At 45.1% G+C, this 27,879-nt stretch overlaps 1 protein-coding gene across 12 annotated transcripts in view; it reads left to right on the top strand.

Moving 5' to 3' along the window:
- Positions 1-27,879, top strand: part of GULP1 (GULP PTB domain containing engulfment adaptor 1) — a 307,242-nt gene that overhangs the window by 131,629 nt on the left and 147,734 nt on the right. The window contains exon 1 of one of the 12 annotated variants that reach the window (XM_053284239.1): positions 1,724-1,873. The exons of 10 other annotated variants lie outside the window; for them this stretch is intronic. The gene's annotated coding sequence lies outside the window, so the exon portion shown is untranslated. Of the gene's footprint in view, positions 1-1,723; positions 1,874-12,572; positions 12,669-27,879 lie in introns of those variants that run through there. One more of the 12 variants, XM_053284240.1, reaches the window with a different exon arrangement.

Below are 27,879 nucleotides of genomic sequence, written 5' to 3' on the forward strand. Positions count from 1 at the left end.
AGAAATGTTGCTATGGAGTCACTTTGTACATCACCTGGATGTGGAGGCACAGGAGAGAGGAGGAAGCAGCAGTGAATTCTACATCCTCTTTTCACATGCTTGTAGTAAAGTTCAAAAAGGAACTTGTATAGTAGAGATGTGAAACTGATGAAGAAGCATCTTGTTCTCAGTGGTGCACCTAGGTAGTTTGGGCGCCCGGACTGCCCCTGCCACAAGGCCAAATTGCCGATCTTGCCAGTAATTCGAGCCGCCATGTGAATGGCCGGGAGGGGTTTGTTGAACAGGCATCCTCCCTGTGGCAGCAGCAGGCAGAGAGGGAGCGGCCGCTGGGCCTGGTCATTCAGCCCAGCAGCCCTTGAGAACTGTGAGGCACTCCAGTGCACCTGCGCAGTTTGAACAGAAGTTCTCAAGGGCTGCTGGGCTGAACGGTCAGGCCCAGCAGCCGCTCCCACTCTGCCCACTGCCACCACGGGGGGTGGATGCCTGCTCAACTCACCCCCAAACCAGCCGCGCACATAACAGCTAGAACTACTGGCCAGATCATGATTTGGTCTCGCGGTGGGGGCTTACAGAGGAGGCACCCCCGGACCTTGTAGGCCACTGACCAGGGCCCCAAGGTCCGGGGGGTAAGAATGCTTCTGCTTGTTCATCTCCAATTTGAATGTTTTTGTTTCAGCAGCCACATGAAAAGTAGAACTGCACCTCCTTCCCCTTGCTTCTAGAGAGAGTTCAAATGCATTTAGAACAGGTCGACCACCATCTTTCAGATCAGATGAATTGCCTACTAGCAGTACCTTTGTCTTATCTGAATTCAACTTCAGTTTCTCCTCATACAGTCCGTTGCTGATTTCAAATTACCAATCTAGTACATCCAGTGCTTCACCTGAGACTGATGAAAGGGAGAAGTAGAGCTGAATGTCCTTCTACTTCCAGGTAGAATGTGAATCTGCCCTCATTCTTTTGTCTTATAAAAGGAGGTAGCTATTCTCTTTTGAAGAGTCATGGGTTAATCACAGCAATGTGATACCAATGAATTTTTAGAAATGGAAACATCTAAACATCTAGAAAAATGTCCACCTTATGGAAAAATACAGTGAGGGGAAATTTTCCCATCTTCCTTTATTCTCCTGTCTTCCCCTTTGTGTGGTTAGATTAAAAATAATGTGTTGGTTCCATTCACCTTCATGAATGGAAGAATTTCCATTTGGGCAAGGAGGGGCAATTTTTGCCAATCCTGCCATTCTGCCTGCATCCTCCTGCCCCTTGAAAACATGTCCCTGAGCACTGAGGGATCCTTAGTTGCAGATTGGGTGGGGGTGGGGACAGGAAAGGAAAAGTGAAATTGGCAAACATTGTCCCTTTGCAGGAACAGAACTTCTGTACTAGTTGGGACAACACATGTGTCACTTGGTGAAAAAAAGTGAAAATGTTTTGGATTTTTTTGGGAGCAGAGCACAGGTGATTACTGTGACTATTATGAGTATGGACACACAACAAAATGCTGCCATGTGTCCCTGATGTGTATGTGTTACCTAAGGCTGTGCCTAAGCCAGGTGAATGTTTTAGGCACCTTTTCCCCTCAGAAGCAGAAGGGGTTGTTTTGTGGGGGCATTCTTCTAGTGGCAAAAAAATTCCCGCTCTTTGTGCAAGCCCTCCTCCCCCACCCCTTGCCACAGAGTTCCGCTAGCTCTGCCCACTTGCTTGCATTCTGAGTCTACAAACATTCTCTTCGATTGACTAACATTGTTAGTCAGTTGGGCAGTTGGGAGGAATTTTTTGGCCAGCTTATGGTTCCCCCACCTTCAGATTTTTTGAAGACCGACATATGCGCAGCTCACCCCAAGACTACTAGTAGCTCCCTCCTTGCCTGCAGGTACTCTGGTTCTCCATTAATAAGTCTCTCAAACTTGAGTACTTTCTGAAAGAGTGTGTGTGTGTGTGTGTGTGTGTGAGAGAGAGAGAGACTTTTCAACAAAAGTATATATGAAAAGCCATATAAAAGTTCTCAAAGCAGTTTACATACGAAATGAATTATAGGAAAATGGTTCCCTGTCCTCGAAGGGATCACAGTCTAAAGGGAAATACAAGGTAGACACCAGCAACAGCCACTGGAGCAATTCTGTGCTGGGTCTGAATAGGGCCAGTAACCCACCCCTTGCTAAATATAAAGAGAATCACCACTCTGAAAGGTACTTGTTTGTCCAGTAAGCTAGGGGGTAATTAACAGACAGGTAATTAATATAAGGCAATGTGCCCCCCACTCCCCCCCCCACTTTGGAAGGTAGAACTGAAGCAAATAACAAAGATCTGTGCAGGGAATTCTCTGGAGCTGAGAACAGATAAAAATTCTCTGTCAGCCATAGCTTTAGCTTCTTTACATGCCCCAAAGGCTGGAAATGTTTTTACCTCAGGTATGATAGTCTGTTGATATCCATATCTTATAGTTCTGTGCAGAAGGGAATCACACAGTGATATCTGTATATAAAAGCATACTTTGAGAAAGTTTTCTAATCTGTTCAAAGTTGAAGTTAGCTCTTCCTGTCATATCATGGAGCCAATATTCCACTGTGTAAGAACATTCTTCTTAGTTTGAGCTATATTGTGGCTGATAGGAATTGCTGGTTAATATCCCTTTTTGCATCCAAATGAGAGGGCCTGTTTTCAGGGAAGGATGCTTGGCTTTGTTCATGTCTTGGTTGAAGAAATATTGATTTTGTTGATTTGGATAATCTTTGATCCCAATATATCCTAGCAAAGTTTTAATATCCACTTTAGATTTACTCTACTAATTTGACTTGTATGTCATCTGTTTTAGGTAATGCAGTGAGTGTGTGTATGTCTATGCATACACATGTGTGTGTATGGGAGGATGGGTGATTTTTACAAGGGGAATTAGAGCTGAACCCTTGTGGTCCCAGAGATCAGTTTTAAAAACATGACAGCAAAACGTTCTAAAAAATTAGAGACCAAGAAAAATAAACTTTTTTAAAAAATGTTGGATCATTATTTATGTTAGTAAAAGCCAACAAACCTTCATGCTAGCCTATAGTATAAAAATTGTGTTACTCATTGGCTGCATTCACACATAATGCAGAACCGCAGTTGAATAGGCCTGCAGTTCCACAGACGTTACGTCCGAATGCAGAGAACCACAGTCAGGCATAGAAGCGAAGCCGAGGGTTCAGATTGGGACTCCAATCCGAAACCTTGGATTGTAGTGAGTTTCGTCGTCACAACCCAAGTTTCCAGGCAGCCTGTGGTATGTCAGAATTCAGAACCACAGACTGCTGGCCCTGGAACCAGAGTTGAAGGAGGCAGCTCCTCCCTCAACTCTGGCCTGATTGGCTGTGCAGGCTGTCCTTCTGTGAAGAAGGGAACCCACACAGCCTGCTCCACTGCCTCTCTCCAGTTTCACTGACTGCAGAAATGCAGCTCTCTTGAATGTCTGAATTCAGATGAGAGAGTGGGGGGAGAGGATGTGGAACTGCAGGTCCCTTGGTCCCACAGTTCCACATTACATGCAAATGTGGGCATTGTTTTACCTAATGACAGGTCTTTTAGCATCTACTCTTTGTTCACATTGTGATAGCAATATATATTAGAGCTGAGCTGAATTGATGAAAAAACCCATCAATTTGTATGTTTGGATTTTGCATTTTTATAAGGGAAAATCTTTTGTCAAATAGAGGATTTTCTTTTTCTTTCTCTTTTTTTACAATAATGAAAAAACCTCCAAATTATTTTGGCTCAAAAAATTGTTTTGTTTCATCTGGATGCTAACATATATGCTTACAAGTTTTCTATCTCAACATTGGGGTGGAAGTGAGGAGAAGGATGCTGATTTTTTGGTTTAATAATCCTTTTTGGACCAAAACCTTAGAGATGAAGTATATGCTTATGGAAATCCTGATAAATAACATCATTTCTAAGTAGATTATAAGTGCTGTTTTTGTTCTTGTTGTCACAGTTTATTTTCTTGTAAAAACAGTTCCTGCGTTCATAATGTAATGCAATACTAATGAAATATGGTATTTACACATTAGAACTAAGCAAGATCATTTCACAGATAATCAGATGCTGAGTTAGGTTGGGCACAATCTCTTTTAAGGTGAAAGCAGAGATCTTAAGAATAATGTATACGTATGTGTATGTTTCACTGAATTCAGTGGTCCCTATGTACAAATTATGGTGTTAGGAGAGGGGTGTAAATAAGATAAGATTAATATCCCTGAAATGATACATATGTTATATATTATCGGGATAGAAAACATAAATGATATATATGCTATATATCATCAGGAGAAGGCATAACCTCCCTAAATGCCTGCCTGGAGGTGGTGATGGGCTGGATGAGGGATAACAAACTGAGACTGAATCCAGATAAGATGGAGGTACTTATTGTGCGGGGTCAAAACTCGGGAGATGAGTTTGATCTGCCTGTTCTGGATGGGGTCACACTTCCCCATAAGGAACAGGTATGCAGTCTGGGGGTGCTTCTGGATCCGGGCCTCATCAGGAGAGGTCATAACCTCCCTAAATGCCTGCCTGGAGTCGGTGATGGGGTGCTGGCAGATATCAGCCCAAGTGAAGGCATCAGTGGGAATGTTTGCCACCAAATGACCAAATAGAGGTATAGAGTTTGCAAGGTTCATCTGTATGTGTACACAGAGTTGGAGCAGAGAAGATTTTTTGTTTGTTTGATAGGTTGATTGGGATCAATGCCCAGTTTGTAGTCCTTATTTACTGCATCACTTGCAGTTATAGAGGCATATCCAGACAACAACCCAGACAAGATTCTCCTTTGGGCAGCTGAAAAAAATAGGCTTCTTACAGTACAAAGGCTCCTGTCTCAAAATCTGGCTCCGGTAAATGTCTGTGATGAAGACCAATACACCCCTCTCCACCAGGCTGCCCATAATGAACACTTGGAAGTTGTGTGGAAGTTGATTGGCCACAGTGCAAAGGCCAGGAGCAGGGACGTATCTAGGGAGATTAGTGCCTAGGACAAACACTGAAATTGTGCCCCTGTTATGTGAGTTATGTGAGGATTCCAAGTGTTGTTTTCTGTCTCATCTCATGCTTTTTAAAAAACATGACTTTGCCCTAGAGGATCACCTGCCCAAATAGCCACTAGCAAAATAGGGGAAGAAGAAGGTGGCGGGGGCAGGGGAGAGCCGATAAACCAGTGAATGATTCCTGCCAGCCTTTGTCTTGTGATGACTGTTGGCTCATGATAGGCCAGCAGTCCAGGATGATTGTTATATGTGCAACAGGATGATTGTTATATGCGCATTCACCACACTAGTGCTTACTTTGGCACCAGGAGGGAGGACGATACATTAGTTTGCCACACTAGACAGAGGAATTTGCAACAGGAGTAGACAGCCAAGTTCTGCCAGGGCCAAAACCAGCCCCTGCCAGACTAAGAAATCATTGTAATTTGCCCCTTCCTGTCACAAGCAGTGTGCTGTTCTTTTATTATTGACTCTAACTTTCAGATATCCCAGTCATGGATGAAAAATTCAGGGTCAATTTACAAGAGACACATTTTCTACATGGAAGTTTTTTCTGTGCAGGCGTTGTGCAGAAACCCATGTGTAGTGATCAATACATATGTATCTATTCTGCCAGGGGCATAGCAAGGTTGGAGTGGGCCCAGAGACGAGATTTTAAAATGGGCCCCCAGCCTCTCAAAGTCCAGGGCCTCCACACATCCCAGGCCCCCAAGGATTTAAGTGTGATCTTTCAAAATAAGTATGCTGCCTGGAAATACATTTCACTGAATACACACATGCACACTTCACAATATATAGTGATATACATTGAGTACTATATATTTGTGCTACTTTTAATTCCTAGAACACACTAGAAACACTAATTATTAAAATGGCCCCCTCGCTGCAGATTAGCAAAGGAGACTTTCAACCATGGAGTGTGAGCCTATGTTTGTTTTCTCAGAATTCTGAACAAATTCAGTAAAGTTTGATTCCAGGAGGTTTTTACACGAGGCTTTTAAAGCGCTGTAACACACATCTCCTCTGGAATGGAGGTGCTGCATTCACATGTTGTCCAGATTTACCCTGAAGTCCCTGTGAGTTATTGGGGAGCAGTTCACACAAAAGAAGAATAAAATAAAATAAAAGCACAACACATGCTTCACAGTTCTCACTCAGACCTTCTGGGTTGCAAAATAACTTGAACATAAGTGCATTTATAAATGAATTAATGAATGAATATAATATTGTTTGTTCCAGATGTATTTGTAATTTTGTGCCATGAAACAAGCCACTTATAGGCCTTTTTATATAGTTTTTGTTTTTTAAGCCAGCAAATTTTCCAATCTGTTTTACATTAAATATTCAGAGACTTCTCAGTCTCCCCACCCCCACATCAAAGCCCTATGGCAAGCAGATCCCTATGTGGGGGGCGGGGGCACAAAAAGGAATTCACATCATACCTCTATTAAGCAGGCAAAGGCTGGTCTGTGCTGGGCAGAGAGAACTGCGGTGGATAAGAGCAGCAGCCGGCACTCGAGTTCAGGCTTCAGGGAGGCCTACACGGAGGCCTTTCTGGAAGCCCGGCCCACCCGCCGATCAGCTGAGAGGCAGGGAGAGAAGGAGCTGCATCACAGTTTGCAGGCTGCTAGGCCGGAGGGCAAGGCAAGCAGGAGAGAAGGCGAACAGGCAAGTGGCTGAGCGGCCTTGGGGCTGGGCAAGTGGGCAATGGGATGGAGGTGGCAGGCACTGCAGTGGCACCCGCCCCCTCAGTGGCACCTAGGGCACGTGCCCTGGCTGCCCCCGCCCAGTTACGCCCATGGCTGGAAGACACCTTAACGATGCTTTCTATCAGCTACGACGGATACGCCACCTGCATCTGTTCTTGAGATAAACAACCTCAGAACAGTAGTACATCTGCTGATAAACTCCAGACTGGATTACTGCAATGCGCTCTATGTGGGGCTAGCCTTGCATGTAGTCTAGAAACTACAGTTGGTCCAGAATGCGGTAGCCAGGTTGCTCTCTGGGTCATCTCGGAGAGACCATATTACTTTCGTATTGAAGGACCTACACTGGCTGCCGATATGTTTCCGGGCAAAATACAAGGTCTTTATTATTATAACCTATAAAGCCCTAAATGGCTTGGGCCCTGGGTATTTAAGAGAACGTATTCTCCGTCACGAACCCCACTACCCATTGAGATCGTCAGGAGAGGTCCATCTGCAGTTGCCACCAGCTCACCTGGTGGCTACTCAGGGATGGGTCTTCTCCGCTGCTGCCCTGAGACTTTGGAATGCACTCCCTGCTGAAATAAGAGCCTCCCCATCTCTGACAGCTTTTATTAAATCCTTAAAGATACATCTGTTCACCCAGGCTTTTAATTAAATATTATTTTAGTAGTTTTAATACTGTTTTAAAATATTATTTTAAAATTTTAAAATGGTTATAACGTTTTAACTTTTTGGTGTTTTCTTTTAACTAATGCTTTACTTTTTTGTAAACAATCCAAAGATGTAAATTTTGGGCAGTATAAAATATTTTAAATAAAAAATAAAATAATTATGTCCTGGAGGGCTGCAGAATTGTGTTGGTTGCAAAACACTAACATGTATACCCTCGAGAAGTTATTATTTAGATTACTAATATCCTTTTTTTAAAAAAAAAATAAAGCTTTTTGCTACATGGCTCCATTTTCCCCACTTAAGTTGATTTCATTTAATTCAACAAAATCTTAATATCTACAGCTGTCTTGTCTTACTTTTGCTTTGGATCACTGCTTTTGTTGCAATATAGGCACAGGCCAGGGAATAACAGCAATTTTGGATGGGTGGATATATAGAAAGGGAAGCCCTACTGTGATAAGGATATCTGCATGGCAAGGTATCAATTAGCAAGTGAGATAAAAAGATAACTGCTGTTGGAAATAAATATTGTGCACAAAAATTAAAGGAATTTAACATGGGCACTTTAAACGCTAACAAATTATTTATAGCATAGACTTTCAAGGGCCAAACCCCACGATGTTAGATAGATGTTATCTTCAGATTATAATTTAATTCCTTTTAGGCTCACTAGTGTGTGTTGTCTGTGTGTCCTTTGTTCAATGTAAACTGCACCCCCTGACGTTTCTATTCCTTCTGCGGGGTTAAAAAAAACACAGATACAGATGCTGTGCCTGTCTTTCCCCCACTCCGTGGCTAATAGCAGCTTTGTGAAAAGTGGATATACATTAGAGAAAAGGTTCATCCATCCTTTCTTAAAATACCATTTCCCTGATATTCATAGCAACTGCATGGGACTGCTAATAAGTTTTAAAAGGTGCTCTTAGAGCATGGAGAGAGCAGCAGAATGGTCACTCTCTTGCACAAAAATGCAATGAAGAAAATAGGGAGGGGTGGAGCTGTGGGGCCCTTAGGAGCTGGGGGACCCAAGTACTTTGAACCCATCCACTTAATTTTAGCTACATCCCGGACCTACACAGCATTAGCCTATGTTGGCCATAGACTTCTGTTAGTTTTGAAGCAGACACCCAATTATTGCCTTCAGTTATAATGACCTTTAATGATATACCCTGTTTCCCTGAAAGTAAGACCTACCCCGAAAGTAAGACCTAGCAGTAATTTCTGATGTACCGCTAATTGCCCTAGTGCATTTTTTGGGGCTAAAATTCATATAAGACACTGTCTTATTTTCGGTATAATTGACTCCTTCAATGTTATTCTTTAATTATTTGGACTTAATTCCAAAAGGGGTTTTGCGCATGCTATTTTTTCCCTACATTTCCTTTGATGGCAAACTGAAGATCTTATATCATTTTGGAAGACATGGGAAGTCCAATTAATTAGGAATAAGGAATTATATTATGTGGAAGTGATATAGGATACTTTAGAAACCAAACCTCCTGGCCTACATAGAGTTTTGTTTTGCTTCTATATTAGCCTATTAACACTCTGGGAGCTAAACACCACTTCTTTTTCTCCAAACAAAATTCTTTAAAACTATAATTTGTGAATGATTTATTCCTCCAATATAGAAATATTATACTCCAATATAGACTTTTTATGCTTCAGAACAAGCTGCTGCTGGCTAGAGCAATGCTAATAATATAAATGAGCACAAATGGAGATGGTTACACAGCAGCAGTCAATTTGTCAATTAAAGACTATACTAAGACATTTCTACCCTGCAAAAATGAAAGCAAGAAGATCTACAAAGTCTGCCACACAACTGCCTACAACACTTGTTGAAAACTTCATTAGGACACTCAGAAAGGTTCAATTATCTGTTAGGGATCTCTCAATGGCTGTGTCAAGAGTTGTAAATTCAGGGCTGTTGTCTTCATTCAATGCTGTATCTTCTGTTTATGGAAGCAATGAATTCCAGGATGCTCTACCTAAGTTCAAAACATTACTGACAGTCAATAATGGTTGTAAATCATAGGGTATTTGAGCAATGCTTGGGGTTTCCATTGTTTCCCTGAAATGTCTCCCGCCCTGTTTATAAGACAAACATGAGGAAGCACCTGCCTTTGAGGGGGCAGTCAAACCCCAGAGGATCTATATTATTAACTCTCCAAGACGGAACGTGCGTGGGGACGTGGTAGAAAGGAGGCGATTGGCTGATAGAGTTTGCAAGCAGAAGCACCTGATTGGGCAGTGGGGATTCCATATGCAGATAGGGAGAAGGAACCTGTGAGAGCAGAAGCACCATGTTGAATGGGCAGTGGGGATTCCATATGCAGATAGGGAGGAGGAGCCTGTGATGGTTAAGGTCAGTTGGAATGCAACTGTTATTGGTCAGAAGATGTTCTTGATTGCAGAGGAGAGGAGTCTATATATAAAAGGATAGTGGGCAGGGGTCTGCAAAGAGAGGGGTCATGAGGGAGAAAAGAGCCCCTTCAGGAGAAGGAGGATGCTGTTGTGTGAATTAAATGAGGAAACAAGATGAACAAAATCTGTTAACTCAGGGAGAGAGGGAGGGAGGGAGAGAAAAAACATGAAGGGAAGGGAAAGAAAGAGTGGGGAAGAGTGAGTGGAGGAGAGACAAAGAGAAAAAGAAGGGAGGGCGAAGAGAGACAGAAGGAAGGGCAAGGGACGGGCCTGAGCCTGTAAGCAGCCTGAGGGGAATGAGCGGTCATGGCAGCACTAGCAGCAAGGAGGGGCCCAGTCAACCACTGCTGCTGTTTGGGGCTACCGAGGCCATTGTCAGAGGGAGGCAGGCAGGCACGGGATGGGCCCGGGCCTGTCAGCGGCCTGAGGGGAACGAGCAGCCATGGTGGTGGCAGCAGCAAGGAACAGCCCGGTCAACCACTGCTGCTGCTCCTGGAGGGAGGAGCAGGAGCGGGGCTTGGGTGAGGAAGTCTCTGGGGATAGGGGGCTGCAGCTTGGCCAATAGGTGGCAGTAATGCTGCAGCCATGACCAAGAGGAATGAGGGGGATGGAAGCAACGGGATGGAGGAGGAGCAGGAGTGCAGCTCAGATGAGGGTGGGGAGATCTCTGAGGTGAGGGGAGCAATCAAGTACTAACACGCAGATGCTCTAGAGCGTGCAAGAGTTCCAGCATTGAAGCAGAGAGAAATAATGGCAGCTGTCAGGATGCAGATGTGGAGGGCCGGCAGGCGAAGCCCCTCCAGCCAGAAAAGGTGGGTGGACGGCAGGCAAAGCCCCGGCCACCAGGAAGAGGAGACGATAGCAGGGAGAAATAATGGCGGCGGCGAGGAGGTGGGCAGGCTGCAGGCAAAGCCCTACCAGCCAGGAGGAGGAGATGGGAGGCGGTGGCGGGATGGCTTGGCCCTGGCCCGCCCTATGGGGAGAACTGCAGAGAGAGCGGGCGAGCGGCGGGGGTGGGAGAGAGCGGGCGAGCGCGCCGCCGGGGGGGAGAGCAAGCGAGAGTGAGTGAGTGAGTGAGCTGCGGGAGGGAGGGCAAGCGAGAGCGCCCCGGCGGCGCCACGGGGGGCGAGCGAGTGAGTGAACCACAGGGGGCAAGCGAGCAAGAGATCTGCGGGGGGGATGCCAGAGGCTCAGTGCACAACTGCACAGATGCTCTATGAGAGGTCAGCTAGTATTTATTATTGATTGATTGATTTAACACATTTGTATGCTGCCAAAACGCAAGTCTCTGGGTGGTTTGCAACAAAACAATAAAAAACAACAAATAAAAAGCTTAGAAGATTACAATATGAAACTTAAAACATTAAAACTATTAAAACACAAAACAATAACTAATTAAAAGCCTGGGTGAACAAATGTGTCTTGACTGCCTTTTTAAAAGTTGTAAGAGATGGAGAGGCTCTTATTTCAACACGAAGCATGTTCCAAAGCCTCGGGGTAGCACACATACACACACACGCACACACTCCAAGCACATGTAAGACTCTGAGCCGGGTCTCACGATCAGTGAGACCCAGTTTCTGCAGCAGAGTGGGCTAAGCCCGCTCCCCCCGCTTACGATCAGAGCACAAGCCCTGAGTGGCCGGATCGGCCGCCCAGGTGATTTCTGGCTCTGTGACAGAGCCGGCGGGGGCTGGGGAGCTTGGGGACCATGTGTCCCCCGGAAGCTCCAGTATGCCCTGCGCTTGCGCTTGTGCTTGCGCTTGCGCAGGGCATACTGGGGAGATCCCTGGAGCCGGCAGGCGGCTTTTCGCTTCTCCTCCGGGGGTCTATTCATGAGTAGCCACAGGGTGGAGCCGTGCCACAGCTACTCACGATCTGGAAACCTGGGCTTAGGGGAGGGCTACAAAAGCGGGCTAGCCGCTTGTTAGCCACTGGGCTTGCCTGCGAGCCCGGTGGTTTACACGAGCAGCAAAAATTGGGCTAGTCTCTCCTAGCCTGATTTTTGCTGCTCGTGAGAATAGCCCCTCTGTATTAGTAAGTGCTGCAGAGGGACTCTATCTATCTATCTATCTATCTATCTATCTATCTATCTATCTATCTATCACACTTATATACCACCCAAACCTCCGTCTCTGCTGAAAGACCAGGGGCGTAACTGTAGGGGGGGCAGGGGGGGCAGTGGCCCGGGCGCCACCCCGGCGGGTCACGTGGGGGGCGCCAAAAAGTGGTTTCCCCCCCGCCGCCCCCCGGATCGCCTGCCAAGTGTGGTGGCGGGCATGTGGGTGGCAATTCGGCAGCGGGTCGCCCGCCGCGCCGAGTGCGGCAGTGGCTGGTGTGGTGGCTGGCCTGGCGGCGATGGGATGGCCTCCTCAGTGTAGCTGTAGCGGCCGAGCGGTGGTGTGGAGTGCAGGCAGCGACGCCGAGCCGGCCTTCTGGCCCGGCGTCGCTTTCCAACTGCGCAGGCGCACCAGGTGCGCCTGCGCAGAAGCGACGCCAGGCCAGAAGGCCGGCTCGGCGTCGCTGCCTGCACTTCGCGCTGCCGCTCGGCCGCTACAGCTACACTGAGGAGGCCATCCCATCGCCGCCAGGCCAGCCACCACACCAGCCACTGCCGCACTCGGCGCGGCGGGCGACCCGCCGCCGCCACTCAGGCAGCCCACCCGCCACCGCCACTCAGGCAGCCCACCGCCGTGGCCCGCCACATCGCCGCCGCCGCAACCCGCCACATCGCCATCGCCGCCGCCGCGGCCCGCCACATCGCCGCCGCACGCTGCCACCGAATTGCCGCCACCGCCGGCGATCTGCTGCCTTGGGGGTGCCGCCGCAGCCGCTGGCCCAGGTATGTGGGGGCCGGGGGCGGCGGGGGGCGCCATTTCAGGGTGCTTGCCCTGGGCACCGTTTCCCCCCGATACGCCACTGCAAAATACTGCCAGCTTTGAAGGCTTTGTCTCCGTACTGAGGATGTCAACCACTTAATGTGGCATCCGGGGGACATTTTTCAGGTCGTTGGGTCATTCCGATGGGGTTGATCTCCAGAACCTTCTCAGTTCTAAAATCTTCCTCACAGGTTTACTAAAATGTGCAAGGTGTTTCTGTATGACTTCCCCCAATATTTCTGCATTCTTGTATTTTTAGAAAAAGACATAAGTACACTCCTGAATTGTTTTTTGAACCTCTTTTAGTAGAGAATGAGGTGAGTCTCACGATCAGTGAGACTCACCAGAAGGGGGTATGCAGGGAGAGTAGGCTTAGCCCGCTCTCCCTGTAGACGATCAAGCTGGCAGCTCTGGGCGGCCAAATCGGCCACCCATATGACTGCCAGCTCTGTCACAGACCTGGTGATGGCTGCAGGGATTGGGTGCTGTGTGGCCCCACATGAGTGCACGGTGCATTCTGGAGAGACCCCCGAGCCCAGGAGGCTGCTTGCAGCAGCTGCTTGCTTGCAGCCTCCTGGTCGGGGGTCTACTCGTGTGTTGCTGTGCACCACGGCAACACACAAGCAAAAAGAGGAGGTTAACGGAGCGCTCACTCCATTAACCTCATCTTAGGGGAGGGGTATTTATCGCGGTTAGCTGCCGTGAGCCGCGCAGTTCCCATTGCAGCATACGATTGCCCAAAAGCAGGCTTGGCTTCCTTAGCCCGCTTTTGGGTGATCGTGAGAATCATCTCATAGTTTCTCTGATCTAGGAGTGATCTGATTTAATCTTGAGTATTGACATCTTACTTGTACTTCAGAAAGTTCACTATCTCCTAAAGGAACCTTTCCTATTTTAGCTGTTGCTGTTGCTCCCGCACACACACACTTTTTAAAAAAGATGTGAAATTATTCTTTAAACATTTAATACAGAATAGAGCATGTAGAGCCTGATGCAATTCCTGCTGAAGCAAAGAAAAACTGTGTGCACAGATTTCAGTCCATTGAATTATCTCCTGGCAATGACTTCTTCACTGCATAATAGGTTGAAAACTAATATGTCAAGCAGTTCTGTTCCAGCAATACACTGTGTTTGGTTGTCTTCTAAAGTTTTAGCGAACACCACAGTGGTACCCAATATAACTTCTGTAAATCAAGGCAAAGACCCTCAGTGAAATAAAAAGAAATACTTGCCCATGGACATTAATCTGCTGAATTTATGAAAGTCAAATAAGTGGAAAAAAAGTTGTAGATTGATTTCAGTTTTATTAAAAATATTAAAGTTCATTTTTTAAGGTAACAGCTACTAAATCATATGAGACACTGGTACTATTCTTCAGTAATTTTAATAGTTGCAATAAGTAATTACTGAAGGATTTATCACATACTGGTACAAGGAATTTAAAATGCTAATAATGCTAACGAAGTGCAAAAGCCACACATCATGCTTTTAATATAAATTACCATACATAATTTAATCAAGTAGTTAATCTCCATAACCTTCTGTTTAGCGGATCAACTCTATTAAATATGATTTTGTCTGCTAGGTTTTATGCCATTTCCATGTGTGTCATAATCAGGAACTTTATTGTTTTAGCATTATTTAGGTCAGGTCTAAAGGTCCTGTGGGACATATCTATCCTGCCATGGCTTTTTGCCAGGAAGTACTACCCCTAGAATGACCAGCAACCCCTTGGTGAAGAGATATGCATTGTCAATATAAGGCTGTATAGGCTTCCAGAAGAAGGCTCAGATGTGGCTCCTGGTCTGTACATTGCTTGCCAGATTTTAGACCATATTTTCATGATCAATCATTATTTTGGGCATTGACCAGCATAAGAACAATATTAAAAAGAAGAGAGGGGACATAAGATACAGGCAAGAGGTAGGAGATACAATATAAAACATAAAACTACTGTTATGGAGCTATAAAAGCATAGAGTATTAGTAAGGTGGAAGTAAATTTAAAAATTTAAAATATATAATATATAAATAATAAGGCTGCCTAAGGGGCAGAAGTCTAGACCCTACTAAGCATTAGGCCAGAATGGGTCAATCTATAAAAGTATTTTAAAAATAGTTACAGGTGTTTAAAAGTACATAGAAGAGATTAAAAGTAAGCAATTAAAAGGAGGTTAAAATAACTGATGTGAGAGCAGAGGCTGAGTTGCATGCATGTCACGTGTGTCAGACATGCGCTTACATGTGCGTTTGCAACGTACGCATGTGACATGTGCACTGTGCGCATGCGCAATTGCACATTCTGAAGCATTTTGCCAAGAAATGGGGGAAGGGGCGGCAGAGAGGTATGCTGCTGCCCCAAATGCTTTTCAAAAAAGGAGTGCCGGCAGGGGAAAAGCGGCGGGATGGGTAAGTGTACCCTCCCCCACCCTTAAAGAGCCCCCCACCAGTCTGTGAACTGGAACACCGCGGTTTCGTGCACACCACTACTGTGTCACTCACTCCAAGTGTACCTAATTTGGTTTAAATTGGTTAGACAGTCCACAAATTAACTTGTTTGCTCCTCAGATGTTCACGTGCCATCCCTATATGCCCCTATATCTGTAGCAAATTTGGTTCAAATCAGTTAGGTGGTTCAAAAGTTAGCCCAGTTGTGCCTCAAAAGTTTACGCATTTGCCATCTTGGATCGGAGTGGATGACACCATCACAAACTATGCCGTTGAGGTGCCCCTATTAGGGATGTGCATGGAATCGGCTGGCCCGATTTGGTTTGAGTCCAGACCGGACTCAAACCTGACCGGATCAGTTCAGTCTGGCATCCCCTTGATCCCCCCTCCTTTTGGTTTGGTCTGGGGGAGGGGTTTGTGATTTTTTTTTAAAAAGGTTTTGGGGGTTAACCTTTTTCCCCCAAGGGGAAGATCCTTAAGGCAGTGGGGGTGTCGCAAAGGTTCCCAGGTCATGCCAGACCTTGCAGAGGCCATTCGTGCATGTGCAGAGGGGTCCAAAATGGCCACTGTGCCAAAATACGGAGGCCCAAATGGGCTGAAAAATCAGCCGAACGGGCCAGGGGGGTGATAACAGAGGCCAGTGGTGGGAGGGGGGACCTTTGCGGAAACACGCCCCCCCGGCTCTCTTGAGAACCTTCCTCTTTGGGGAAAAAGGTAAAAAAAGTTTTACAAAACTAAAAAAACATTCCAGAAACCCCCCACCCCCGAGTTTGGTCCAGGGCTGGACTGGGGATGGTTCAGTTTGATGCCGAGCGATCAAACCGAACTGGCTCAATGTCAAATCCGTTCGACTTCGAGCCTGCTCATCTATCCCTATGTGTCCCTACAACTGTACCCGATTTGGTTCATATTGGTTGAGGCATTGCAAAGTTGATACGGGGGACACACACACTGAATGCCGGGTGATCTCATAAGCCTACTGGAAAGTAGTCTAAAAATGGTTCTTTGTGCCAAAGGGTCTCACAATCGAAAAGTCACATTCATTATGCATGTATAGCATTCTGTATTTCAGCCCCTCAATTGAAAAATATGGTCTTTTGAAAGATCTTTCCCCCCCCAAACTCTGTGATGTGTATTTCACACATACAAATCATTTTGTATGTGCCATGCAGTCATGCAGGATCATGCAGTCATGAACACTCAAGGAGAGAATTAATGTAGTGATTTTGTTGTATTTTTTTTAATCTTCTGTTGTATGTTCCCTTGAGTCATGTTGCCTGAGAGGCAGCCCTATTTAATGTAAAGAAAAGGATTGATAAATGTCACGACACTCTGAAAACTAAAGCACCTTCAGCCAAATGCAAATTCAATGACAGAGTAGTTCAGCAAAATATAGTGATCATCACCCAAACTAACCCTTCACTGATGCCTAGGGTTTTCCTTGTGGAAGGGGCAGTTTTTAGCGACCTCTCATTCCCTCTGCAGCTGCGGTTCCTTACTAGCTCCCTAAAGGTCCCACAACTTTTGGGGACAATGTTTTGAGGGGCAAAGGCAGCTGCAGAGAGAAAAGAGTTGCTGAAAAATCATCCTTCCCTTCATGTGCAAAAGGAAATGCTGGCATATAGATAGAGGGTTTTGTTTATTTAAAATATTTTTTATCCTGCTCCTTCAGTGCAATACTGCTCAGGGTGGCTCACAAAAATGGTAACACAGTCAACATGAGAAAATGTAGTAAAACAATATAGCATTAATAAAGTAAGTAACATAACTAAAATTATGTCTAGTTTGGTAAGTCTCGATGATAGCCAAAAATTGTTTTATGAACCTTCAAATTTGAGGGAGGGGAGTGAAAATACTTCCATTAGAGAGTTACCAGTCTATAAAAGCTTCTGTATATTGGGGAAGGGAAGAGAGATGAAGGGGCAAATTATATGAACATTTCTTCCTGATCTTTCCGCTGAGGTATTTAGGATACAGCTCCCATGTATAGTTCCTTAGATTAATCTAGTTCATTTAAAAAAATGTAGGAAAGTTAGCTATAATGCACACATTAACATTGTGTGACTTTATGGGGAGGTGGTCTTGCTTTATGAATGGCGAAGGAAGTGAGTGAGTCAAATGTCATGGGCAGAATTCCTGCAAATTTCAATGAAGGGACCCTCCACAATAAAATACAGGTGAAACTCGGAAAATTGGAATATCGTGCAAAAGTCCATTAATTTCAGTAATGCAAATTAAAAGGTGAAACTGATATATGAGACAGACGCATTACATGCAAAGCGAGATAAGTCAAGCCTTAATTTGTTATAATTGTGATGATCATGGCGTACAGCTCATGAAAACCCCAAATCCACAATCCCAGAAAATTAGAATATTACATGGAACCAAGAAGACAAGGATTGTAGAATAGAACAATATCGGAGTTCTGAAAAGTATACAGTGTACTGTGCTTGACTGGCCAGCAAACTCGCCTGACCTGACCCCATAGAGAATCTATGGGGCATTGCCAAGAGAAGGATGAGAGACATGAGACCAAACAATGCAGAAGAGCTGAAGGCCGCTAATGAAGCATCCTGGTCTTCCATAACACCTCATCAGTGCCACAGGCTGATAGCATCCATGCCACACCGCACTGAGGCAGTAATTGCTGCAAAAGGGGCCCAAACCAAGTACTGAATACATATGCATGCTTATACTTTTCAGAGGTCCGATATTGTTCTATTTTACAATCCTTGTCTTCTTGGTTCCATGTAATATTCTAATTTTCTGGGATTGTGGATTTGGGGTTCTCATGAGCTGTACGCCATGATCATCACAATTATAACAAATTAAGGCTTGACTTCTCTCGCTTTGCATGTAATGCGTCTGTCTCATATATCAGTTTCACTTTTTAATTTACATTGCTGAAATTAATGGACTTTTGCACAATATTCTAATTTTCCGAGTTTCACCTGTAATGGGGAAGCCAATGTGGACAGCAGAACTCTATGAGTATCAAAGTTCTTGCACCCACTAGAAGTTTGAGAGAATGGAGCATGAGTGATTTTTATGTATTATATGGATTGTGTCTGTTCTAAGATATATTTTACAAAAGCACATGTATCTTCAATTCCTTTGAGCATCCTAGATAGGAAAACAATTCAGGATGCATAAAAATAAATAATAAATAATAAATTACGCATGTAAAATTAATATTCATTCTTTTGATCTAGTTTAATTTCCGCTAAATTCTCATAACATTGTAGCTTCAGTTCACAGTTAGCATCCAAACACATGATTAAGCACCAGTGCTCATGCAAATATTCAGAGCTCTGAATGATTACTTTTGTTTATAAGAACTATAATTAAATCTCTTCAGCCTTAGCTGGAGCTTGTTGGATATCAGGCAATAGCTTATTTTCAAAGTAATCTTACATAAAATATGAGGCAAAATGAGAATGGGGCACTTACCCTCACAGGTTTTTATCATGTACACAAGTTCTGCTGGCTGCTAAAAGTCCAAATGAGGCTCATCACTAGTTTACATTTCTATGGCTCTAATTTTCTGTCTAGGATTTGCAGCAATCTCATCTTGGCCATGAATTGCGAGTGGAATATTTGACAATGAAACAAGAATGTTGCCTGTGAGTTCCTCAGAACAAAAACACAAGAGAAATAGCCTCATTTTTTTGATTTCTCAGAGCAAATGGTTTTTGTTCAATATATATATTTATTATTTAATGTATTAATATATAATGTACACCAGTGTTTCTCAACCTTTTTGGAGTCAAGGACCGCTAAATTCTTCGTGCAGAGTTTCAAGGACCGCTACATTCTTCATGTGCAGTTTCCTGGACCAGAAGTTAGTAAAGGGGTTTCAAATCTATCTATCTATCTGTCTGTCTGTCTGTCTATCTATCTATCTATCTATCTATCTATCTATCTATCTATCTATCTGTCTGTCTGTCTATCTATCAGACTTCTATACTGCCCAAAACTTGCATCTCTGGACAGTTTACAATTAAAATAATATAAGCATTAAAATAATTAAATTTGGAATCTTTTGCAAACATGGAATATTAGGGATTCTCAACCTTGGGTCCCTCAGTTAAACTCCCATAACCCCCAACCACAATGGCATTTGGCCATTATGGTTGGGGATTATGGGAGTAGAAGTCTACCAACGTCTGGGTACCCAAGGTTGAGAACCCCTGAATCTAAAAGCCTGGGTGAACAGATTTGTCTGCAGTATGTCTTCAGTATGTACGGGGTGGGGGTGGAGGTGCTTGTGATTACTCAATGGAGAGGGGATGTTGGGCCATTAGAAAAATTCAAAAGCTACATGTGGCCAATGAAAACAACACACAAGCAAGCTTTTGAATTCCTCCAAATGCTTCATCAGGCTGGATGTCAAGCAAAGCAAAAAGGAGGTGAGGAGAGGAGAGCTGGGCAGGTTCAGTAGAGCCGGAAATCTACAGTTTAACCCTCTCATGATGGAGGTGGAGATTTAGCAGGAGTTGTGTACTCGCAGGGCCGGATCCAGACGACGTTAGTCACGACCACCCACTGAAATTAATTTAGTCATCTCTCATTTGTGTCAATGCTGCTTGGTCATGATCACCTTACTTGATCTGGATCCTGCTCTTAGATGTGCACTTTGTGAGGCGGACCTAATGAAACCTGTGCAGCTCCTCCAAAACTCCTTAAAAATGGTTACATGACAGGTGCTGGGAATTGGGTTTTTTTTAACGGTGAAAGAAAATGTGAAGAAGAGCGGTGGGGACCTGGCATTAAAGGGAAGGGGGTGATTCCGAGATGGCGGAGGGCGTGGGGCGTTGTAGTGGTGGATGCCTCATTTTCCTTGCTGGGGAGACGAGGCACTGTTTAGGGTGGGTGAGGCAATGGTGCACCAGACCGCACTCGGAAGGTCGCCTGGGTCCAAGAGCTGCCACCACTGTGCTTGCGCACCAGAGTGTAGCAGGTGTTCCCCCATCCTCTCTCACAACGCGCGCTTCTGTGTCCCCCTCCCAACTCCCCTTCGTGTGCCAATCACACCAGCCTGCCTTTGGGGCCACGCAGCTCATGTGGTACCACATGCTGCCTGCGCATACCTGCGAGGTGAGCCAAGGCAGCCCTCCTCCCTCCCTCCTCTGCTTAGCCCTCACCACGGCATGATCCCGGCCAGAGGTTGTCCCCTGCACCCGGCGAGGTCATAAAGGGGACCGCTGTCTTCCACCGGCGGTGCAGACCAGGGGGTTATAGGGGGCCGAGGGACCACAACACCCCACCAATGCAAGAGGGAAACAGCGTTTCCTCTCAAGGTGCCTTGGCCGCAACAGGCAGCTGGTTTTAAATCGGTTTGGATCAGACACGAATCGTGCTGGGCATCAAATATCCAGGATCACTTCATTCCAGTGCCATTCAACCAATGACCCTTTTGCATGAACTCACAAAATGGTTAATTTGCCTGTTCCCCACACCATGCCACCTCCCTCCGCCGCTTAGCCCTCCTTGGTACGCATGCTTGCTTCCCCTCCCCCGAGGAAGGTCCACCTGGACTCCCTTTCTGCAAAGCCCGAGCCAAGGCGGCCCTCCTCCCTCCCTCCACCACTTAGCCCTCAACACGGCATGATCCCGGCCAGAGGTTCCACCCCCGGCGAGGTCACAAAGGGAACCGCCGACTTCCACCAGCGGTGCAGACCAGGGGGTTACAGGGGGCAGAGGGACCACAACACCCCACCGATGCAAGAGGGAAACAGTGTTCCCTCTCAAGGCGCCTCGACCACAACAGGCAGCTGGGTTTCAATCAATCAACCTTTGGCTGCAAACAATGAGCATGCAAGAACCAGCAGCCCTTCAAGTGGCACCCACTGCCATACCTTTTCCTCCATGCCCCTGCACCGCATACAGTTTGAAGCTGTAAAGATAGGGAATAAGATAGCTGTAGGAAGATCTCAGCAGCCCATGGAGGCAAGGCACAAGAAGGTGATACTCTTCCTCTTCCGTGCCATGTGCAAAATTGAGGAAGTGAGTGCCTTGATTGCAGTTGGGGGGGCGGGGGGGTTGACTCCCAGTCAGGGACCGGCACTCAACCCTTCGGGGACCGGCAGCGGTCCAGGGACCGGTGGTTGAGAAACTCTGATGTACACGGTACTGACATTTAAAAGAAATGCTAAGAGCTCAAGTAGACAATACAGTTACCATGGATGTATGAACAGATATGATGATTGAGATGGATCATTGTTACATATGTTCTTTATTATTGATGATACATTGTTGTTTTGTGACAGGTTGTGTGACAAGATATCCCATGATGCAGGGATTCCCAACAGGGTGTATTTAAGATACATTGTAATTTGGCATTTGGATAGGATGGTTTGATGCAAATAAGATTTTAAATGGGTGGGGGGGACACACATGAAAATAAAAGATGAGTGGCGGGGTTAGGCAGACCAAAATTTAAAAATAATACAGTATTTGGGCCTGTCAGAATCAGCATATTTGAATTACATTCTGCTATGTGCTAAATCAACCAATCAATCTTTATTACAGTCTTTGACTAGCATAAAGTAGATTACATTAAAACACCATTAAAACAGGTTATGCCGGAAACTGGGAGAGTCTAAAAGCTTCACACTTTTATACAGCTACTGTTAAACTGTGGTGTTATCTTAAAACTGCAATTAAAACAGGTAGAATTAGTGTAAAATGATGGGTGAAACTATATAAACATTTTAAGTGGTTAAAATCTTTAAACCTTAAAATCAATCTGTAAAACTATAAAATGCTATGGGGTTTTAAACTAAACTGTCTGACCATGCACTGTGTCGAGCCTGCTTAGTTCTTGCTGTTTGTCAGGATCCGACGAATTTTACAAGCTGCCATACAGAACTTGGCAACGTTGTGTGCGATAACAGGGTTGGAGTCAGAGAGCAAGAGAGAGATGTAGGATTGACCTGAGTGGCTCCCATAAATAGTGGAAGGATGAGGGTGATACGAACATCTCTGTGGAATGGGCAGTGAAGAAGGACACACCCTCTTGTTTCAACTTGCCCAGAATCACAGGGGCACAGGTGTTCCGAGAAGGGGGTCTTCCTGTATCTGCCTTCTAACACAGTTGAAGGAAGGGCACCCCAGCAGGCTAGGGTGAAGAGGGCTTCCAGCTGCATGAGGTGTACAATGGGAGATGGAGTCTTTCATTGATGAGGAAGTTGGGGGCCCTGCCTAAATTGGTTTGACACTCTGTGTCCGTTATGTGTTGTTTGCATGTTTTTGACTGTTTGTAGCTCATGGAAAGTAGGGGGTGGGGGTGGTAAGAGCCCCAGGGATGACATTTTTGTCAGAAGTATTTGTTTCCTGGTAGCTGTCCTGTAGTGGGATGAGGTAGGTGTAGCTAGACCTTACTGGGATAAGGAATAATCTTAACCAGTAGTTAAGTCTGGCCATCTAAACGATGGCCTCCACTTTCACCAGACCTGCCTCTAGATATAGTCCAGCATTAGAGACACACCATGGTACTTGGAGAACTGTTCTTAGCAATTTGGACTGAACAAGCTCCAATCGAGCGAAGTTGGAGAAGGGGCCTAGTTGGGCACCATAGAGAAGTTGTGCCAGCAACTTGGCTTCAAAAAGTTTAAGGGCTAGAGGTATGTAGTAGCCTCCTCTTGATTTGAATTATTTTAGGATGGCAGCAGGGCTCCTCTGTGTGTTTTGGGCAGCATAAGAGCCATGAGCTTTTGTCGTGTTAGAGGCGTGGAAGACCACCCCCAGCTATTTAAAGCATGAGACCTGCTTGATTTTGTGCCTGTATATGCCAGGAGTGTGTCTTGGGTCTCTTAGTGAAGGCCATGATTTTGGTTTTGTGATAGTTGATTTCCATGTATCAAAGCGCAACAATTCTGGGGAAAAAATCATCATAAGATGCAAGAAATTTTAAATATAAATTTCCCTTATTCTCCAGAGGGGTTTTTTTGTTTTGTTTTTTGGTTAAACATGACTAAATCCTATATACCTACCAAGTATTCGGAGCTGTCTTTGTATATGATTACTGCAACCAGGATCTTATATGCTGCTAAATGGAGACAACAAATAATCCCGACTGTAGATGAGTGGTTATTAAAATTATGGGAATATGCCTCTATGGCTAAGGTTACTGCTTTCGTATGGAATGCTTCAGATGAAACATTTATTTCTATTTGGGAGCCTTTCATAATTTACAAGTTAGCATGGGGTCAACACCTTCAGTGTTTTTTGGAAGGTGGAAAACAGAGGGCTGATTGGATGATGAAGATGGCTTCCATTGAAGGTTTGTAGACTGGCACTGAGTGTGCTCAGGGAGAAACTCATCATGTTGGGAGCAGTGTTCCCTCTAACAGGGATTCCCAGATGTTATTGACTACAACTCCCATAATCCCCAAGAAAAAGCCATTGCAGCTGGGGATTCTGGGAGTTGTAGTCAACAACATCTGGGAATCCCTGTTAGAGGGAACACTGGTTGGGAGACGCAAGGGAGGAGGCCTCAGTGTTTTCCATTTCACTGTCTCTGACTGAACCTGAGGTAAAGTCGGGAAAATGGACTGAAATGTCTGCCTTGGCCTGAATGGGGTTGATGCCTTAGCACTTAGGTTGGCTTGGGCAAACACATCTACAGTTTTGAGTGCTTCTGGGGTGGCCTGTGGGGATAAACATCCCTGTTGCTGTCCAAATAGCATGTTGTGTTATGATGTCATCCACTACAATTCAAGATGGCCACATGAATATCTGAGGTGCAAGCGGGCTAATTTGTGGACTTTCTAACTGATTAAAACCAAAGTAGGTACAGTTGCAGTGAGTGACACACAGGGACACCTCAACGGCCTAGTTTGTGATGATGTTATCCACATCAGTTCAAGATGGTAGATGCGTAAACTTTTGAGGTGCAAGTGGGCTAACTTGTGAACTGCTTAACCAATTTGAAACTAATTTGATACAGTTGTAGTGAGGGACACACAGGGACACCTCAATGGTGTTGTTTGTGATGATGTCATCCACCCTTATCCAAGATGGCAAATGCATGAACATTTGAGGTGCAAGAGATCTAACTTGTGGACCTTGGTTTGAACCAGTTTTAGTCCAGTTGTAGACACAGTGAAAGGAAATTAGGCTGATCTTACTAGAACAACTTATTTGTTTTTTGTTTTGTCCTAAATGATATACACAACAGAACTCAATTCCATATTTGGAATGGGGAATTCACTGTCTGGCCCATGTTCCCTTGTGGATTAGAGGCATATATGTCAGCCCAAAGTGCAACAGGCAGAGAATACTATTCTGTTGACCAGGCAAAGTCAGGCATAGCCAATCATAAGAGCCAATGTTGTGCATTCCTAATGTCTTATATGCCAGTAGTATAGGTACCCACCAGCTGTCAAACTCCATGTGCTTTTGTTTACAAACCGAAGCACGTGGCTGGGGAATTATGTCATGGCACCCACGTGGGCTGCTGACATCATGGGCGCTGTGAAAATGTGCTTATGTCACCGGAAATGGTCAAATGAATGGCTTACATCACAGGAAATGGGCAGAGAGACCCCTACATGACCAGAAAGGGCCAGAAGTAGGGGTATGCCCTCCCCAGAATATGTCCTGAAGGTGGGCATGTGACTCCTCTATGAACATGCCTAGCCATCCTGGTCTAATAGGAACTGGTTTCAGACCCTGCAAAGGGTCAAGTGCACAGGCATGATAATGGGTGGCCATGTTGTGTATCTTCATTGGCCAAAACAGGGTCAAGCTACTCCTCTACGAACAGGACTTGGGTTTGCATGTTCAGAGGTGGCCATTTTACTGTTGTACAGAGACTATGGCTGATGCTAGGAATCCACAGCGTCCCTCGGACCTATCATTGCCACAGGCACCCTTGAACATGAGGCCTATGACACCAGTGAGTCTATCCTACCATCCTACTGGCCTGAAAACCTGCCAGATGGCTGACTTTATTGCTGGTGAGGTTCTGGTTCCAGAAACTTACTTTGTAACATATCCAACGGATGAGGATGAGAAGCTAGAATGTGATTGTGGCTGCTTTAACATCAACCCTGCAGCCGCCATTGAAACTGAAGATGGAGAGCTTCCAGCTACTGCCTCCATATAGGGAAATGTATGTCCATGAGATTCTGAAACAGAAGCTCCTGTGAAACAAAAGCTGGAAGAAAACATTGGTGAAGAAGAGACCTGGAGGCAACATTATAGGAAGCCATGCTGTTTGTCTAGTGAAAATTGGTCATCTTGTGATTGCCTGACACCGATTTCAGGCAGCCCAAGATCCACTTACTGCAGGTTGTTGTGCTTTACTTCATCATCTGAAAGTAGAGAGGAGGAAGCCATGGATGGCCTTGTGCTTACAGAACCTGAAGAGCCAGCCCCAGGTGAGGAAATCGACAAGCTGGTAAGTTGGATGTAATTTAATTTGCCTGCTTTGTTTGGCTGTGTTTACCCTGCAGTATTAAAATATTGCCCTCTTTTGTGCAGGTGCAGGCCTTTGAGAACATGCAGTTCAGGGATGTCAACATGTCCTGAATTTCCTGTGCATGTACTGATGGTAACCAATAAAAGACATTTAATATGTGTGTTCATACCTGTGTTAAGCAGAACTATGGCAAGGCACAAGGACATTCTAAAGAAAATATATGACACCCCTGGGAGAGTGGGGCATTTTGGCATTGTAAATCCACTATTTCAAGAGGCCAGGCAGCACAGTAAAGTGCTGAATAAAAGGCAAGTTGAGGCCTGGCTTTCATAGCAGGATGCTTACACTCTACATAAACTTGCAAGGATTCATTTTAAAAGAAACAAGACAGTTGTTTCAGGGGTGGATGCACAACGGCAGACAGATTTAGTGGACATGCAAGAGGATTGTAAATACAACAAAGGCTACAAGTACATTTTGACAGTAGTGGAGATTCTATCTAAATATGCATGGGCTGTACCTCTAAAAGACAAAACAGGGAGCGAGGTGGCCACAGCTTTTAAAGCTATTTTCAGAGAAGGCCAAGAACCTGGCAAGCTCCAGACCAATAAAAGGAGGGAGTTTTTTACTTAACCTGTAGGTGTACTTTTAAAGGAGTATGGGATTCACACTTTGTCACCAACAATGATGTCAAAGCAGGCTTGTTGAGAGGCTGAGCCAGACATTAAAAACTCGTATGTGGAGATATTTTACTGCTCACAATACCTTCAGGTATGTTGATGTCCTGCCTCATCTCCTTTCACAGAACCATACAGTGTATGTCACCACCAGCAGTGACCTGTCTGTTTGGAAAAGAGTCTATGGCAGCACTAGTCATAAAAACGTCAAGTCTCCTGTGTTAAGAAAAGGAGATTATGTTAGGATTTCTAAAATTAAAGGAGTTTTTGAGAAAGGTTATAAACAGAACTACACCACATAATTGTTTATAGTGGACCAAGTCATCAGAAGAGCTAAAAGGCCGGTCCGTCTGCTAAAAGACTACATGGGAGAGCCAGTTCCCGGCAGCTATCTTGAAGAATTACAGAAAGTTAAAGTGGGAGAGGACAAAGTGTACAGGACTGAAAATATTCTAGCTACAAAAGGGTGTGGTAAAGTAAAATAACATTTAGTCAAGTTGATAGGTTGGCCTGACAAGTTCAATAGTTGGGTGCCTACTTCAGACCTCTGCAATGGGTGATAGAGGATTTTACACTACCCTCCCTCGTAATGCTAGCAAGAAGGCTTTCCCACAGAACACTAGTTCAGACTTCACCATCCAGTTAGCCAGACCGCTGGATCTTCCTGGGGAGAGGGAAGTGGGGCTCTCTGAGATACAGTACCCATGCACTTGGGACACTATCATAGCAGATACTCCCTTCCAATATGCCAGGGGGTTAAAGAAATGGACCTTCTACTTATGAAAGGGGTATTACTACTGCATTGCATGATATGAATGAAATCACAAGTACCCAGGAATGATGTATATCAAAATAAAATAAAAAGCATCACGTGTGCAGCTATCAGGACCTCCCCAACCTCTTAAAAGAAAAGGGGCGAGCCAGAAAAATCCTCAGAAGAGTAAAAGGTGTCCTAAGGGGAAAAGGAAACACGCTGCCTGTGACATCTTTTAAGCCATAATGGCTTTTATACACTGCAGTGGACATGAACATTCATAGGGGCCAAAAGCCATCCTCTGCAGCTAATTCTTTAGAAACCCCATCCACACCATCTGCTGATGATCCTACAGAAGGGCCTCAATCAAACCGATCTGCTGATCCACAGAGCGCTGATGAACAGTTGGTTATCCATCATGGTCCATCTACAGAGGTACTTTTCCATTGTTGAATCCTGCTATGGGTTTTCGGTCAGATACCTCTGCAGAAACTCACACTAATATGGCTTCACGTGTATACCCAGACCCACCCACCTATTCAAAAGGCGGTATCTACTTTAACAGTGTCCATGCTGTGTGGGCACTGTATCTCAACCGGTTCCACTTCCCATTCCCCCCATTCAGGACATAACAATATATTATTAGGAGCTATAAGCCCAATAGTCGGGATTATATTTTCAACATGCCTTTATATCTCCACTTATGTTAGTCCATCCTTTCACCAAGGTTCCGCCACATTCCACCAAAGTTTCGCCAAGTCTCACCAAAATTTCACCAAGTTTCACAAAGTTTCACCAAGGTTGCACCAGTTTCACCAGGTTTCACCAGATGTTGCCATTTCACCAGGTTTTGTCAGGTTTTGCCAAGTT

The sequence above is a fragment of the Hemicordylus capensis genome, chromosome 1, assembly GCF_027244095.1.
Source record: "Hemicordylus capensis ecotype Gifberg chromosome 1, rHemCap1.1.pri, whole genome shotgun sequence".
NCBI lineage: Eukaryota > Metazoa > Chordata > Lepidosauria > Squamata > Cordylidae > Hemicordylus > Hemicordylus capensis.